At 37.8% G+C, this 15,497-nt stretch overlaps 1 long non-coding RNA gene across 1 annotated transcript; it reads right to left on the reverse strand.

Moving 5' to 3' along the window:
- Window positions 1-2,123: 2,123 nt before the first annotated feature.
- LOC134484838 (uncharacterized) lies at window positions 2,124-3,037 on the reverse strand. The gene is made up of 2 exons (XR_010062648.1): window positions 2,932-3,037; window positions 2,124-2,295 (listed from the first exon to the last, which is right to left on the reverse strand). It is a non-coding gene; the product is annotated as an uncharacterized LOC134484838 (long non-coding RNA).
- Between the last annotated feature and the right edge of the window lie 12,460 nt (window positions 3,038-15,497).

A 15,497-nucleotide genomic window follows, 5' to 3' on the forward strand; every position in this document is an offset into this window, starting at 1 on the left:
AGCAAATATGGACCAATGGTGGCTGGGCAGAGCCCACTGGTTCTTCTGGCTTTCTGTTTCCAAGATTCTTCCTCAGTGGGGCAGTAGAGGGTTGCTTACACTCAAATGTTTGTCTCCAATATTGTCCATTGACCCATTGTTTTTTTTCCTGCTAGGCCCACAGCCCAAGGCCCTTAACTTTCCTCAAAAAGTGAAACTGGGTGGGAACAACATTCAAACACTGGACACTCTGGGGGAACTTTGACACTGAAACTTTAATACAGACCCTTTCCATGTTAAACATCAAACTGGAAATCCTAAGAATGTCAATGAACTCCAGAGCTTTTTCTGTCCCTCATGTATGGGCTCTGGTATACACTAGCTAGTAGATGGAGAGTGTTTTGTTTTTCACTTGGAATCCAGCTTTTATAAGTTTTTAGTAACTCATGTCTATACTCAAAGTATTCAATTTATTATTTTTAAAATAAGATTAATGGATGGTAAAGGTTGTTATCTCCTTACTAAGTTGGGAGTTATGACAAAATATTGTTTTTTGTGGTACCCCAGGGTGTGAAACCATAATCTGTGGGGCTGCAAGGAAGAGGACACCATTCATCCCATGTCCTTATTAGGCCTGAGTCTTCTCACCAAAGCCCATGATCTATAGACAGGGGGCTGACCTGTTTAACATGACCAAGGAAATACCTGTCAGCCAGGACACTATAAACAACAGATGTGAAAGATGGAGCAATATCCTGGCAACATAGGCCCTTCTACTCTCAAAATATGCCTTAGTTTTGTCCTTACAAACAACAAAAATTGATTGCTTGTGCATCTTAATGTTGGCATGGCAAGAGCAAGATAACAGATTGCATAACAGAGTTGGTTTTTAATTGGCACTGTGGATGTATTCTAAGATAGTCTAGAAATAGCATGAAATCATTCTATAGATCCCTTTGCTAAAGGCCACATGTTCTGCACTGTAGCAAGTCTCTACTACTTGTGAGTTCCAAAATCTTACTATTGTTGCATTGAGGTTGAAGTTTGACAAATCAGTTGTCCTAACACAGACATGCATACAACACATCTAGACACGATCAACTTAGCTGTGCCCTGCCTGATCAGAGCCCTCCAAAGTCAGCTTACACACATTTTTTAAAGGGGAAAATCAATAGAATCTCATAAAGATGAGCCCATACTAATTATAAAATTTTTGAAAGTGGCAGCATGATGAGCAACATTCAAGCCAACTTTGGCTATATAGTGATGGTGAGGCCAGCATGTGCTCCAGAAGAGCCTGTACCATGAAACCTAGAAGAAAAGCAAACAAAAGAAAAGAAAGGAGTGGAGTGCTTTTGTTTTGTACATGATCTATGTTCCCAATACTTCAAAAATTATTGGTTGCTGTTACACATGGGCATAGCCACAGATGAGTGTCACATCAATGACTGAGGTGCAAGAGCTGTGGTCAACCTTTACCATGTACTTGAAGGTATGCTGCCATCAACTCCTATCACACGTCTTTAAATTAATACATTAATGGTACCTCAATGGACACACCCAGAACCAGCTACTAGATAGATGCCAAGTCACTGAACTGTAGTATATCAGAGTCCAAGAAGAACATTATCTCTTAATAAAATGTTCACCGTCATTTAGATAGAGCATATGTTGGCAAATTCCACACTAAACACTAGGTAGAAATTCTAACAGGCAAAACCATTATACAATAAAAGGGAGACAGAGGTACTGTTCACCAATGAGCACCAAAGCCTTTCTTTCCTGTAGTCTAATCAGAAAGTCATACACGATAGAAACACCCTCTCTTCAACATCTTGGAGAACAGGAAGGAACCTGAAAAGGGATTTGCTGCTGTACCATGAAGTTTTTGCTCCCCACTGTCTCCCTTCTAACAGATGAAAAGCCTAAGATTCAAGGAAGAATTTTACTCAAGCCTAGGTTGTAAAGTCAGGGAGAATCATTGACATTATAATTTCCCTGTGTTCTTCCAAAGAGGCAGATGTGTGGAGGTGGATTCAGTGGAGTGCTAGGCAAATCATTCCAAAATTAGGCATTTTTTGTTCCTGGACATGTTCTTTGAGCTCCTTATCTAGTAGGAATCAAGAGCACAGGCATGATACCTTGCTTTAACAAAATCATTATTGCCTCTACCTCCTGTGCATAAAAACATAGTAGCTTTAGTGCAGCATTCACCCTCCTTAAGGCAGACTATTGTCTCTGGAATGATAGCTACAGACAGATGTACCCAGATAGATAGTGGGTCAGGTTATGGTGGAGCTCCAAGGAAAGTTCTTCCTGGAAATAAAAAAAAAAAGGCTCTTTTTAGATTTAACTTTCTTCTGTCCTTGGATTCTTTATAGATGCCCACTTCCATAATTAGCATCAAAATAATGGGATTTGAGCATTGCCTTTTCCCCTTACATGGAATCATGCCTTTTGCCTTTTTGATCCTAAAATAACCAGCTAGGGGAGGCATTCTTCTGAAGCATAGAGACACAGCGGTGACCTTGCTTAAGAGACCATCTAATAGTTCCTGTCAGTCTTCTGAGAAGGAAGACTTGGAGTAATTTGCATTGTACTTGGAAACTAAGTGAACAAAAAATGGAAACACTGAGGGAATTAGAAGATCTGGTCAAGAGCCAGTGTGATCAGGGATTGGAAGGTGGTCAAATTTCTTCATGTGCATGTATGAAAAAATCACTGCGAGATTGCTCATGTTGTGTAGTTAATATAAACTAATGTTCCTACAGTGAAAGAAATAAAATCAAGCAAAGTAAGACATTTTAAATGGAGTCAAATTCTAATTAACAAAGAAAATAAAAATGTCTATATTCATACTTTAAACTAAGAAAGGACAGGAAGAGAAAGATTGTTTAAATCCATAAACCAAAAACCTCCAAACTGAAACATAGAAATGTCAAGGAAACTCACTATGTTCAGACTCAACAATTCATGAAGAACCATATGCAGTGGCTCACGAGCCCAGAAATCCAAATACTCTCCAACCAACAGCAAAGGCATTCCCTGTAAGGACAGGAATTGTAAGTTGGAAGGTCAATGACCTCACAATGGTACTCTTTGAGGTTAGAGCTGAAATGGAACAATGATGGCTGGGTACAGCCCACAGGTTTTCTTTGCATTGAGTCCTAAAGATCTGAAAATATGTTCAGTGAAAAGGTAGAGACCTGAGCAAGATGGTTATACCTTGCTAGCAATCCCTAGATTCCCCTATGACCAATTTCTTTCTGCTAATCTATATTTCCCAGATTTCCTACAACTTGACCAAACAGGGCCACATGCTAAGGTTCAATCTTCAAATACATGACCCTTTCTTGGATAGTTGATAACCAAACTCCAATAAAGATTTCAACTTTAATAATACTACGTGGAATCATTTGAATTGCAACAAGCTGCAGACTATTATCCTTCATTGTATAGTCACACAGTATTGTGTGCTTTCTCTTGCTGGAATGTAAAACACCATGACTAAACAGAACTTGCTGAAGAAAGGGTTTATTTAGCTTAAATATCCCAACATATTCTACCATAAGTAGAATTCATGGAAGAGTCATGGCAGGACTCTTGAGGCAAGAAACAAGGCAGCCGCCATGGAATAAAGCTGCTTACATGCTTGCTGTCCTTGATGTTGCCTGTTTATGTATATATACATATATACAGCCATGACCTTGTACCTAGGGGTATCAATCAATCATGATGCTCCCCTAGAGACTATAAGCCAATTAAGATCCTTCTGCTTGGTCAGATTTCTGTAGTTTGTGTCAAGTTGCCAAAGCCTAAATGACACAAGATAACATACATATATTAGAGGATGGTTCACTTTCACTTGAACCCTAACATTGAGTTATACCTATTGGTTTATAGAACCTACTTCATCCATCCTCATAAAAATTGGTTTATTTTTTTATTAGATCCAGAGTAAAAAGAGTAAAACGGTAGCTTCTGACTGACACTGCGATGCTGTGACAAAACGTTCTGTTGCTTGGGACACTCCAGGGTAAGCGACTATCCTCTGTGGGCTGAGACAGAGAGACTTTGTCACATTTTCACCATAAATTCTTCATCCATTTATTCAGCGCACAGAAAGCTAGCATCCCAGAAGGCAGTGGATTTATATGTTTGAAAAGATAGAGAAAAAAATACATTGAACAATGTTCATTCTGGAATCTTCAACCTGGAAGGGAAAGTCACATATGATTTCTTCAATGAAACCTACTCTTCCCAGGCACATTTTGAGAAAGTAGGGCAAAGCAAAAAAACAAACAAAACAAAACAAACAAACAAACAAAAAACCCAAAACTCCTCAAACCAAACAGCAACCAAAACAATTGAGAATGTAAATGAAGATTTACTGTGTACTTATTGGCTACACAACTCCAAAATAGCTTCTCTGGTTATGTTTGGATAACTTTAGTTCTCAAAGCCCCTTTTATGATTTTTATCTCAATTTGTTTCTTCAGTAACCCTGGAATATAAATACTAAAATAGTTTTTCTTTTCTCATCCTAATCCCTTAAAATCATCATGTTACTACTTCAGAATTATTAGTCATTGCCTTCAGCATCGATGCCATCTCCCACTATTAGGGCTCTTTTGGTTGTAATTTCTAATCTCCAGCCTCTCACAGACACTCTTTACCTTATAATATTTCTTATGCTTGTTAGGCACTGTCATCTTATGACCAATCAACAAGATCCCTTGTCTATTTGAGGAAATTCTAGAGGATGATGTTTGATTCTGGTCAGTGATTTGTCCCTGACTATCTCTTAGTGGTGATCTGTCAGATAGAGAGCATTAGTGAATGAATGACTGTTCTGAGCCATACTCGTCTTAGAACAAGACACCTTTGACCTCACAGAAGGCTGGATTCACCCCAAAACCTGGTCAACTTTATGTGTGACCAGAAGGGGTTAAACTTAACAAGACTGGCCCCAATCTATCTAGGGTGGTACCACCATTGTATAGAGTTAGACCTTCTTCAAAACAATGCTCTTTATTGTGATAGCCAAGGGAAGGGTCACTTAAGGGGCTGAAGGAGGTGAGTGGTCTTTTCTAACTTAGGGTCTTTCTTAAGTTAGATTTTCTGAAGCTGTGGTAAACACCATACATAAAACTAAGTCAAGAAGAAAGAAGAAAGGGTTCATTTCCTCCAACACTTTCCATGTAAAGTGACTGTAAAATGGGGAGCCACAGCAAAAACCAAAGGTCAAGAACTGTAGCCAAGACCACAGGTGAAGGTTGGTTTTTGGCTTGCTCCCTCTGGCATTCTACCTTCTTTATACTAAGATACTAGGAGCCACTTGCCCAGGGATCACATTACCCATAGTAAAGAGGCAAGGCATTCCTACCCCAATTAATAGTTAGGAAAGTTCCCTATAGGCATGCATTCAGGCCACTCTTTTAGGCAACTTTTATTATTATTATTATTATTAATTATTACTATTATTAATTATTATTATTATTAGTAGTAGTAGTAATCATGCCTGCTGAGTCCTGGGAGCCTCATATTACCCTGGTGTCTGGGAGCCTCTGGTGGCTATCCCCAGTTCCTCATTCCTCCCCTGCTACACATTTTTTATTTGATTACTTGACCATCTGTAACTCTCGCATATCTCCTCAAGATCCTGATGCTGTGTAGCTTATTTCCCTCTCCATTCTCCCTCCCAGTTCCACTATCACTCCACCTCCCACAATCATCCTGCTACACACTCAGTGCAGGACTGAAGCATTTACACCCTGGTCTTCTCACATTTTATGCACGAAATGTTCTGTGGGTTGTATGTTGGACATTGTGGGCTTCTGGATTAACATTTACTTATTAGTGAGTACATACCATGAGTATTCTTTTGCATCTGGGTTACCTCACTCAGGACGATATTATCTTATTCCATTTATTAGCCTGTGAATTTCATGAAATCATTGTTTTTATTGCTGCATAGTACTCCAGTGTGTATATTTTCACATTTTCTGTATACATTATTTTGTTAAGGGACATTTGGGATGTGACCAGCTTCTGGTTATTATAAATAAGGCTGATATAAGCATAGTAGAACATGTGTCCTAGTTATATGTGGGAGCATATATTGAGTATAATCCAAGGAGTGGTATAGTTAGGTCCTCAGTTATACCTATTTCCAATTTTCTAAGGAACCACCAGACTGATTTCCAAAGTGATTTAACCAGCTTCGCGTCCCACCAGCAATGGAGGAGTGTTCTTGTTTCTATGCATCCTCTCTAACATCTGCTTTAAATGCATTTTTTAACTTAGCAATTCAGACTGGTGTGAGGTGGAAATTCAGGATCATTTTGATTTGCATGTCCCTAATAATTAAGATGTTGAACATTTCTGTAGGTTCTTCTCAGCCATTTGAGATTTCTTGGTTGAGAATTCTCTGAGTATGTACTCTACTCTATAATAGGATTATTTGGTTCTATGGAGTATACCTTCTTGAGTTCTTTGTTTATTGGATAATAGCCCTCTATCAGATGTAGGGCTGATACCCTGTGGGCTGCCATTTTGTCCTATTGACAGGCTTCTTTGCTTTACAGAAGTGTTTCAATTTTATGAGGTACATTTGTCGACGGTTGCTCTTAAAGCATAAGCCAGTAGTGTTCCATTCAGGAAGTTTTACCCTGTGCCCAAGTACTCAAGGCTGCTCATCACGTTGTCTTCTATTAGATTCAGCATATCTGGTTTTATGTGGAGGTCCTGGATCTGCCTTTACTTGAGCTTTGTATAAGGATTTAAAAATGGATAATTTGTATTCTTCTACTTGCAGACCACCAGTTGAACCATCACCATTTGTTGAGCATAATTTTCCCCCACTGGATAGATTTAGCTTCTCTGTGAAAGAATAAGTGACCATAAGTGTGTGGATTCATTTCTGGGTCTTCAGTTCTATTCCATTAATCTTCTTCCCTATATCTGTGCCAATTTCTTGCTGTTTTTTTTATCACTATTACTCTACAGTATAGCTTGAGGACAGGTTCTGGAGGTTCCCAGAAATTCTTTCATTGATGGGAATAGTTTTTGCTAAATTAGATTTTTCTTATTTCAAATAAATTTGAGAACTGTTTATTCTAACTTTGTGAAGAATTGAGTTGTGATTTTAATGGAGATTGCATTGAATCTGGAGATTACTTTAGGTAAGATGGCCATTTTTACTATATTAATCTTGCTAATCCATGAGCAGGAGATATCTTTTCATCTTCTGAAATCTTCTTTGATTTCTTTTTTCTGGGATTTGAAGTTCTCTTCCTGAAGAACTTTGATTTGCTTGGTTAGAGTCACAGCAAGATATTTTATATTATTTGTGACTATTTTGAAGACTGTTATTTCCTAATTTCTTTCTCACACCATTTATCCTTTGTGTAGAGGAAGGATACTCATTCGTTTGAGTTTCTTTTATACCAAGTCAAGTTGAAGTTGAAGTTGTTTATGAGCTGTAGGAACTCTTTGGTAGAACTTTTGGGGTTCCTTATGTATACTATAATATCCTCTGCAAATAGTAATATCTTCACTCCCTCCCTCCCAATTTGTGTCCCTTTGATCAATCTCTTTTTGTTGTCTAATTGCTTTGGCTAGAACTTTGAAGACTATATTGAATATGTTGGCAGATAATGGGCAGCCTTGTCTTGTTCCAGATTTTAATGGGATTGCTTTGAGTTTTTCTCCATACGGTTTGATTTTGGCTATAGGTTTGCTATATATTGTTTTCATTATATTTAGGTATGCACCTTGATTTCCTGATCTCTTCAATAATTTTGACAAGAATGGGTGTTGTATTTTGTCAAAGGCTCTTTTTAGCATCAGTGAAATATCATGTGTTTCTTTTTTCCTTTCAGTTTGTTTATATAGTGGATTATGTTGATGGGTTTCCACATGTAGTACCATTCCTGCATTCCTGGGATGAATCATACTTGATCACAATTGTCTTATTCAGGGTTTCTATTCCTGCACTCACATCATGAAAAAGAAGCGAGTTGAGGAGGAAAGGGTTTCGTCAGCTGACACTTCCACACTGCTCTTAATCACCAAAGGGAATCAGGAATGGAACCAAGCAGGTTTGGAAGCTGGAGCTGATGCAGAGGCCATGAAGTGATGTTATTTACTGGCTTGCTTACTTCCCCTGGCTTGCTCAGCTTGATTTCATATAGAACCCCAGACTATCAGCCCAGGAATTGCACCACCCACAGGAGGCACTCCTGCTTTGATCACTAATTGAGAAAATGCCTTATTGCTGAAACTTCTGGGAGGCGTTTCCTCAAGGGAAGCTCCTTTCTCTATGATAACTCCAGCTTGTGTCAAGGTGACTCATATAACAAACCAGGACATTGGGAGATGATCCTTTTGATATGTTCTTGGATTCAGTTTGCAAGAATTTTGTCGAATATGTTTGCATCAATATTTATCAGGGAAATTGGTCAGTAGTTCTCTCTCTTTTTTTTTTTTGGTTCTTTTTTTTCGGAGCTGGGGACCGAACCCAGGGCCTTGCGCTTCCTAGGCAAGCCCTCTACCACTGAGCTAAATTCCCAACCACAGTAGTTCTCTTTTATTGATGGTTATTTTTGTGGTTTGGTTTGGTAACTGTGGCTTCATAGAAAGAATTGAGTAGTATTCCTTCTGTTTCTCTTTTTATGGAATAGTTTGAGGATTATTGGTATTAGAACTTCTTTGAAGGTATGATCGAATTCTGCACAGAAACAATCTGTTCCTAGGGCTTTTTTGGTTGAGAGATTTTTTTCTTTTCCTTTTTTCTTTTTTTCCGGAGCTGGGGACCGAACCCAGGGCCTTGCGCTTGCTAGGCAAGTGCTCTACCACTGAGCTAAATCCCCAACACTGCGGGACTTTTAATGATGACTTCTAATTCATTAGCAGTTATGAGAATGTTTAGATGGTTTGCTTGATCCCTGATTTAACTTTAGTACCTGGTATCTCTCTAGGAAATCATCCACTTCATTCAGGTTTTCCAACTTTCTTGACTATAGACTTTTTTAGTAGAATTTGATCATTTTGTTTTAATTTCCTCAGTTTCTGCTGCTATATCTCCCTTTTCATCACTGATTTTGTTAATTTGGATACTGTTTCTGTGCTTATCATGAATCTGGCTTAAGTTTTGTCTATCTTGTTGATTTCCTCACAGAACTAGCTCCTAGTTTTTGATTCTTTGTGCAGTTCTTTTTGTTTCTACCTTGTTGATTTCTGTCTCATTTTGATGATTTCCTGCCATCTACTTCTCTTGGGTGCATTTGTTCTAGAGTTTTCAGATGAGCTGTTGAGCTGCTAGTGCATGATCTTTCCAATTTCTTTATGGAGACCCATAAAAGAGTTATGAATTTTCTTTCTAGCAATGCTTCCATTGCGTGCCATAAGTTTCAGTATGGTGTGCCTTCATTTTCATTGATTTCAAAAGTCTTTATTTTTTTAATTTATTCTCTGACCAAGTTATCGTTGAGTGGATCATTGTTCAACTTACATGTATGTGTGGGCTTTTTGTCATTTTTGTTGTTATTGGAGATCAACCTTAGTCCATGTTGATCCCTTAGGATTCATGGGATTATTTCCATCATCTTTTATCTGTTGAGGCCTGGTTTGTGACCAATTACTTGGTCAATTTTGGAGAAGGTACCATTAGGTACTGAGAAGAAGTTATATTCTTTTGTTTTAGGATGGTATCTTCTATAGATATCAGTTAAATCCATTTAACTTATAATTTCTTTTAGTTTCACTGTATCTCTGTTTACTTTCTGTTTCCATGATCCATGTCTATTGGTAAGCGTGGGTATTGAAATCTCCTACTATTATTGTGTGAGTTTCAATGGGTGTTTGAGTTATAGTAATGTTTCTGTTACAAGTGTGAATGCCCTTGCATTTGGAGCATATATGTTCTGAATTCAGAGTTCATCTTGGTGGATTTTTCCTTTGATGAATATAAAGTTTCCTTTCCCTACTTTTTTGACAATTTTTGTTGAAATTCTATTTTTTTTGGATATTAAAATTTTTACTCCAGGGGGCTGGGGATTTAGCTCAGTGGTTAGAGCACTTACCTAGGAAGCGCAAGGCCCTGGGTTCGGTCCCCAGCTCCGAAAAAAAGAACCAAAAAAAAAAAAAAAATTTTTACTCCAGATTCTTTCTTAGGAATGACCATTTGCTTGAAAAAAGTTTGCCATCCTTTTACTATGGGGTAACAACTTTCTTGGGCTCTGAGGTGTGTTTCCTGTATGCAGTAGAATGCTGGATACTGTTTATATATTCAATCTGTAAGACTATGTCTTCTTACTGGGGAATTGAGTCCACTGATGTTGACATATTAGGGATCAATGATTGTTGCTTCCTGTCATTTTGGTTGTTACAGTTGGAATTATGCTTGTGTGTTTCTCTTTTTTTCGGGTTTTTTGTGAAAAGATTAATTTCTTGCTTTTTATTGGTGTAGGTTCACTCCCTGTCTTGGGTTTTCTTACACATACAAGATCTCAGGATCACAAGATCACAGGATCACAGAACCACAGATTCATAGGAAGAACAGTCTCTAGGTAGAAACTGGAAGGCCCTAACACCAAAGATAACCAGATGGTGAGAGGCAAGCATAAGAACCTAAGCAACAGAAACCAATTTGACTTGACAACATCAGAACCCAATTCTTCCACCACAGCAAGTGCTGGAAAGCCTAACACACTTATAAAGCAAGATTTAGATCGAAAATCTTATTTCATGAAGATGATAGAGGACTTTAAGAAGTACAAATATAACTCCCTTATAGAAGATCAGGAGAACTCAAGTAAATAAGTACAATCACATAACGAGGAACAAAAATCCCTTAAAGAAATACAGGAGAACATAATCAAATTGGTGAAAGAATTGAAAAAACCATCTAGGATCTAAAAAATGGAAGTAGAATCATTAAAGATAATTCAAAGTAGACAGCCGTGGAGGTGGAAAACCTTGGAAAGAGAAAGGAGTCACAAATGCAAGCATCATCAACAGAATGCAATAGATAGAAGAAAGAATCCAAGTGGCAAAAACAAGAATAGAGGACATTGACACAACAGTCAAGGGAAATGCAAAAAGCTAAAAGCTCCTATCTCAAACCATTCAAGAAATCCAGGACACAATGAAGAGATTGAACCTGCAAATAATAGGTATAGAAGAGAGTGAACATTCCCAACTCAAAGGGTCAGCAAATATCTTCAACAAAATTGCAGAAGAAAACTTTCCTAACCTAAAGAAAGAAATGTCCATAAACATACAAGAAGGCTTCAGAACACCAAACAGATAGCACAAGAAAAGAAATAATAATTAAAACACTAAACACACAGAACAATAAAAGAATATTTACAGTAGTAAGGGAAAACGTCAATTAATATATAAAGGCAGACCTATCAGAATTACACTAGACTTCTCAACAGAGACTCTAAAAGCCAGAAGATCCTGGACAGATGTCAAACAGACCCTATAAGGACAAAAATTTCATCCCAGGCTACTATACCCAGCAAAACTCACAATTACCATAGATGGATAAACCAAGGTTTTCCAAGAAAAAACAAAATTTAACAATATCTTTCCACAAAACCCAGCCCTAGTGAGAATAATAGAAGATAGGCAACTTTCTGTCTTAGGTTTTGAAGGTTTCTCTCTGGAGGAACTGACGTTAATATGGCAAAGTAATTTTTTTTTTTTTGAGAAAAGTTTTCTTGAAACCCAGGCTTTCCTCAAATTCAATATTTAACTCTTGTTTTAAAAATAATTTTACAACAAAATACCAATCACTCAAATTTACAATGTAAAGACTCTGCAATGTAAAGGATCTAGATGCTGTGATGAAAGCCTACCAGTTCATAGAGGAAGAGAAAACACCTACCTGACCTTCATCCTCAGTGTATGCTCCAAAGGGAAAAAATATTTCCCCTTTTTCCACACATCTTACCAACCATTCCGACTGATTGTCCCTCCTTTCTTCTCTCTGTTTGTCTCTTTATTCATCCTTCTGACTTCCTCTCATTCTCTCTTATCTTTTTCCAGGTTCACATTTGACCATTGATTGCTTGCTCTACCTCTTGATGTGTGAATGACTTTATCCAGTACTGTTTACAAAAAAGAGAAAGGTGTACTAAAGTATGTGGTATGCAGACCCATAACACACCTAGAAACAGGTTTTTCCATTATATAATATCCTGAAACACTCTTGGACTAAATGTTTTTGATGGGGCTGAACAACACCACAAACAGAGCTGTTTTCTAGAATACAATTTTAGGTTTCACAATTTGATCAAATAAATATCTTGCAAAATTTGACAGAGGATGACCTTGAATTTCTGATCCTCCTGCTTCTACTCCTCAAATGTTGGCATTAGAAGCACCTTCAAAGATACATATTATCACAATGTTTCACAGTAGGTACATCATGGTATACTTAACTGTTCCATTTTTAATTTTTTACTTTTATTTATTTACATGTTTATTTTTGCCATTGTGGGATCATATGTTCATGGCCTTGCACATAACTGAAAAAAAACTTAAATAATCTCAATTGTCTATACCTCTTTCTTCCTTTTTCCCCTTAATCCACCCTTGGTTCTGTTACTGTTGTTGGTTTGAGCAGAGTATTTTTTCTCTCTCTCTCTGTAGTCCTGGACTTGGAGACATAGACCAGGTTGCCCTTGACCTAGCAAAGATCCTCTTGTCTCTGCTTTCTAATTGCTGGGGTATAGGCATATATGAACACATTCTGCTAATCCTTTTTTGTTTGTTGTGTTGTGCTGTGCTGTGCTGTGTTGTTTTATTGAGCCATTCTCTTTCCATATAATTCAGGCTGACCATAAACTTGATACATAAGTCAGGCTGGCATTGAATCGATGATCTTTTGATTCTTTTCCCAAGTGGTGAGATTACAGGCATAGTACACCAAACTAGGTTGTAGGCCTATTTGTCTATTATTTAAGATGATGTTTCATATAACCCAGGGTACCTTTCAATTGGAAATGGTTTTCCACGGCTGCCCTGGAAGTTCCACACTGAATGTAGTATCTTTTTTAAAAGATACTTTGTAGTAGAACAAGTGTTCAAAGTAGTGTAAGGGATTGGAGTCATATCCTCAGGCTTGGGTGAAAGCCTCTTCACCAACAAAGTTTTTTGCTTGCCTTTAAGTAGATCCTTGGGAATGCCTTGTATAAAGCTGTGTGTGGTAATACATGTCTATGTTTCTACTACTCTAAAGACAGTGTATCACTAATCAGTGTGGACTGGCTTTTTAATATTTTTGCCTCAACTTCTTGAATGATAAATTATCTGTCTTATTATTTGACCTGTGGAGTTCATCTTTAAAATGTTTTGCAACCTCAGAATTTCAAAACTTTGGAAAGAGGAACAAGAAGAAGTCATTAAAATGGCTGTTGTACAAATGTGAAGCCCTGAGTTCAAATTCCTTTTATCCATGTAAATTGTGAGTATATTGTGGCAGGTGGATCTCCTCCATTTCACTGGCCAGCCATCCACTGTATAACAAACAAACAAACAAACAAACAAACAACCAAAAACGACCATGAACCATGACCTTCATAGATGCATGTGTAACAAACATGTGCCCTTATTTGTGCTCTCATGTGTGTGCATGTGCATCACAAGATAGGCTGATGACACATTTCTTGTAGCAAAAATACTGAGGATGTGGAGCCAAAAACTTCAGGATATCAACACCAGCCTCATTACAGAGTGATTTTAAATCTAGCCTTGACTAAGTGATAAACAAACAAGAAACAAAAAGAGAAGGTAGAATACAGAAGAAAAAGCCCTGTATATCAGTCATTTGCATTTCCAAAATATTTATGTTTCTAATTTTCAGGAAATAGTTGATCAGTGAGGGGAGCTGAGGTGGTTTTAGTAGGAATGGCCCCATAGACACATGTGTTTGAATTCTTCATCAACAGGGAGTGTTATTATATTGGGAGGTGTGGCCTTGTTGGAGTAGGTGTGGCCTACATAGAGGAACTCTGTCAATGAGGTAAGCTGTTGTGGTTTGCCCTGAAGTTATCTGTATTTTGATGCTAATTCCACTGCCCCAAGGACAGCTGCCTAGTCAAGGACTCAGAACTCAGGTGACTTCACCAGAACCACCTCCCCATTGAATTTGTAAAGTACAGGTTAGGGGCAGGTACAGAATTGAAGGAGCCTGTCATTGGAGGAGAAGGAAGGATGGGCAGGAGAGAAGTTTGAAGGAAGAGGAGGAGACTAGAAGAGAAAGAGAGACAGGAGGAGAGAGGGGAGAAGCCATGGCAAGTGATGTTAAGATTCTGCTCTGTGTATTTACAGGTTGTTATTAATGCTCCTAAGGGATGGATGGTACTGGGCTTTGTATGTTTAAGTGGGCAATTATATCTTATCAATTGGTTCAAATATTATTGTGTCATGTTTTCTTTTATGTGAGGGTTTGAATGTAGGAAATTGTGTGGCTATGAGACACTGGGCCGCCGAAGAGTTGGGATGTGATTCTGCCAAGATATCTAGCAGATACCTTGGGCACTGTGGTGCGGACCTAGCGGGATAAAAGACAACCATACTTTTTTATTTATATATTTTTACAACAACAGTAAGTGTTGATCTTTCAAATGTTCAAAACTGTTCCTACGTCTCTATCTTCTTGCTGCCTGATGATGTAGACATAGGACTTTCTACTAGTCTTCAGAGCCTGCTCCTTACTGTGACTGAACCTCAGGAAACAGCACCAATTAAGGGCTTTCCTTTATATTAGTTGTAGTCATCATGGTATCACTTCACAGCAATAGAACAGTGACTAAGGCAATCTGGAGGAAGAGTTCATGGAGAAATATTCCTTATTGGCTTGCTTTCTTTGGTCTGCTATCCCTACGCTCTTATAGAACCGAAGACCACCACTTAGAAGTCACTCCAGGCACTGTGGGTTGCACCCACACACAAGAAATTACTTAAGAGACGTTGCCCAACTTGTCAGTTGGATGGAGACAATACCTCATTTAATGCTTCTTCTTCTAAATTCAACTGTAGTTGATATTAGGTAACAAAGACTAAACAGAATACACATTTAACATTTTGTGAATTCTTGTCCTTTGAGCTTTTAAGTTTGATACTGCTGATTTCTATCCCAGAAGGTTTTGAGTTTGTCTTTGCATGGCTAACTTAAAATGATACTTTTAAATCCTTAAAGGGCCTGGAGAGATCACTTACCCATTAAATCATTGACTGTTCTTCTATAGGTCCCAAGATCAATTATTAACACTCACATGACAGCCAAAAACTATCTGCATTTCAAGAAGCAGGGGGTCAGATCTCTTTTCTGTCCTCTTACATACCAGGAATATGTGGTACATATACATCCATATAGAGACAGGTAGACATTTTCACACATATAAATAAGTTTATTTTACTAAAATAATAAAAATAAATTTCATTTACTTTCAAATTTTTATTTATTTTATGTGAATGAATTGTCTCAGTCAGAAAAGGATGTG

The sequence above is a fragment of the Rattus norvegicus genome, chromosome 1 (genome assembly GCF_036323735.1).
Source record: "Rattus norvegicus strain BN/NHsdMcwi chromosome 1, GRCr8, whole genome shotgun sequence".
Lineage (NCBI taxonomy): Eukaryota > Metazoa > Chordata > Mammalia > Rodentia > Muridae > Rattus > Rattus norvegicus.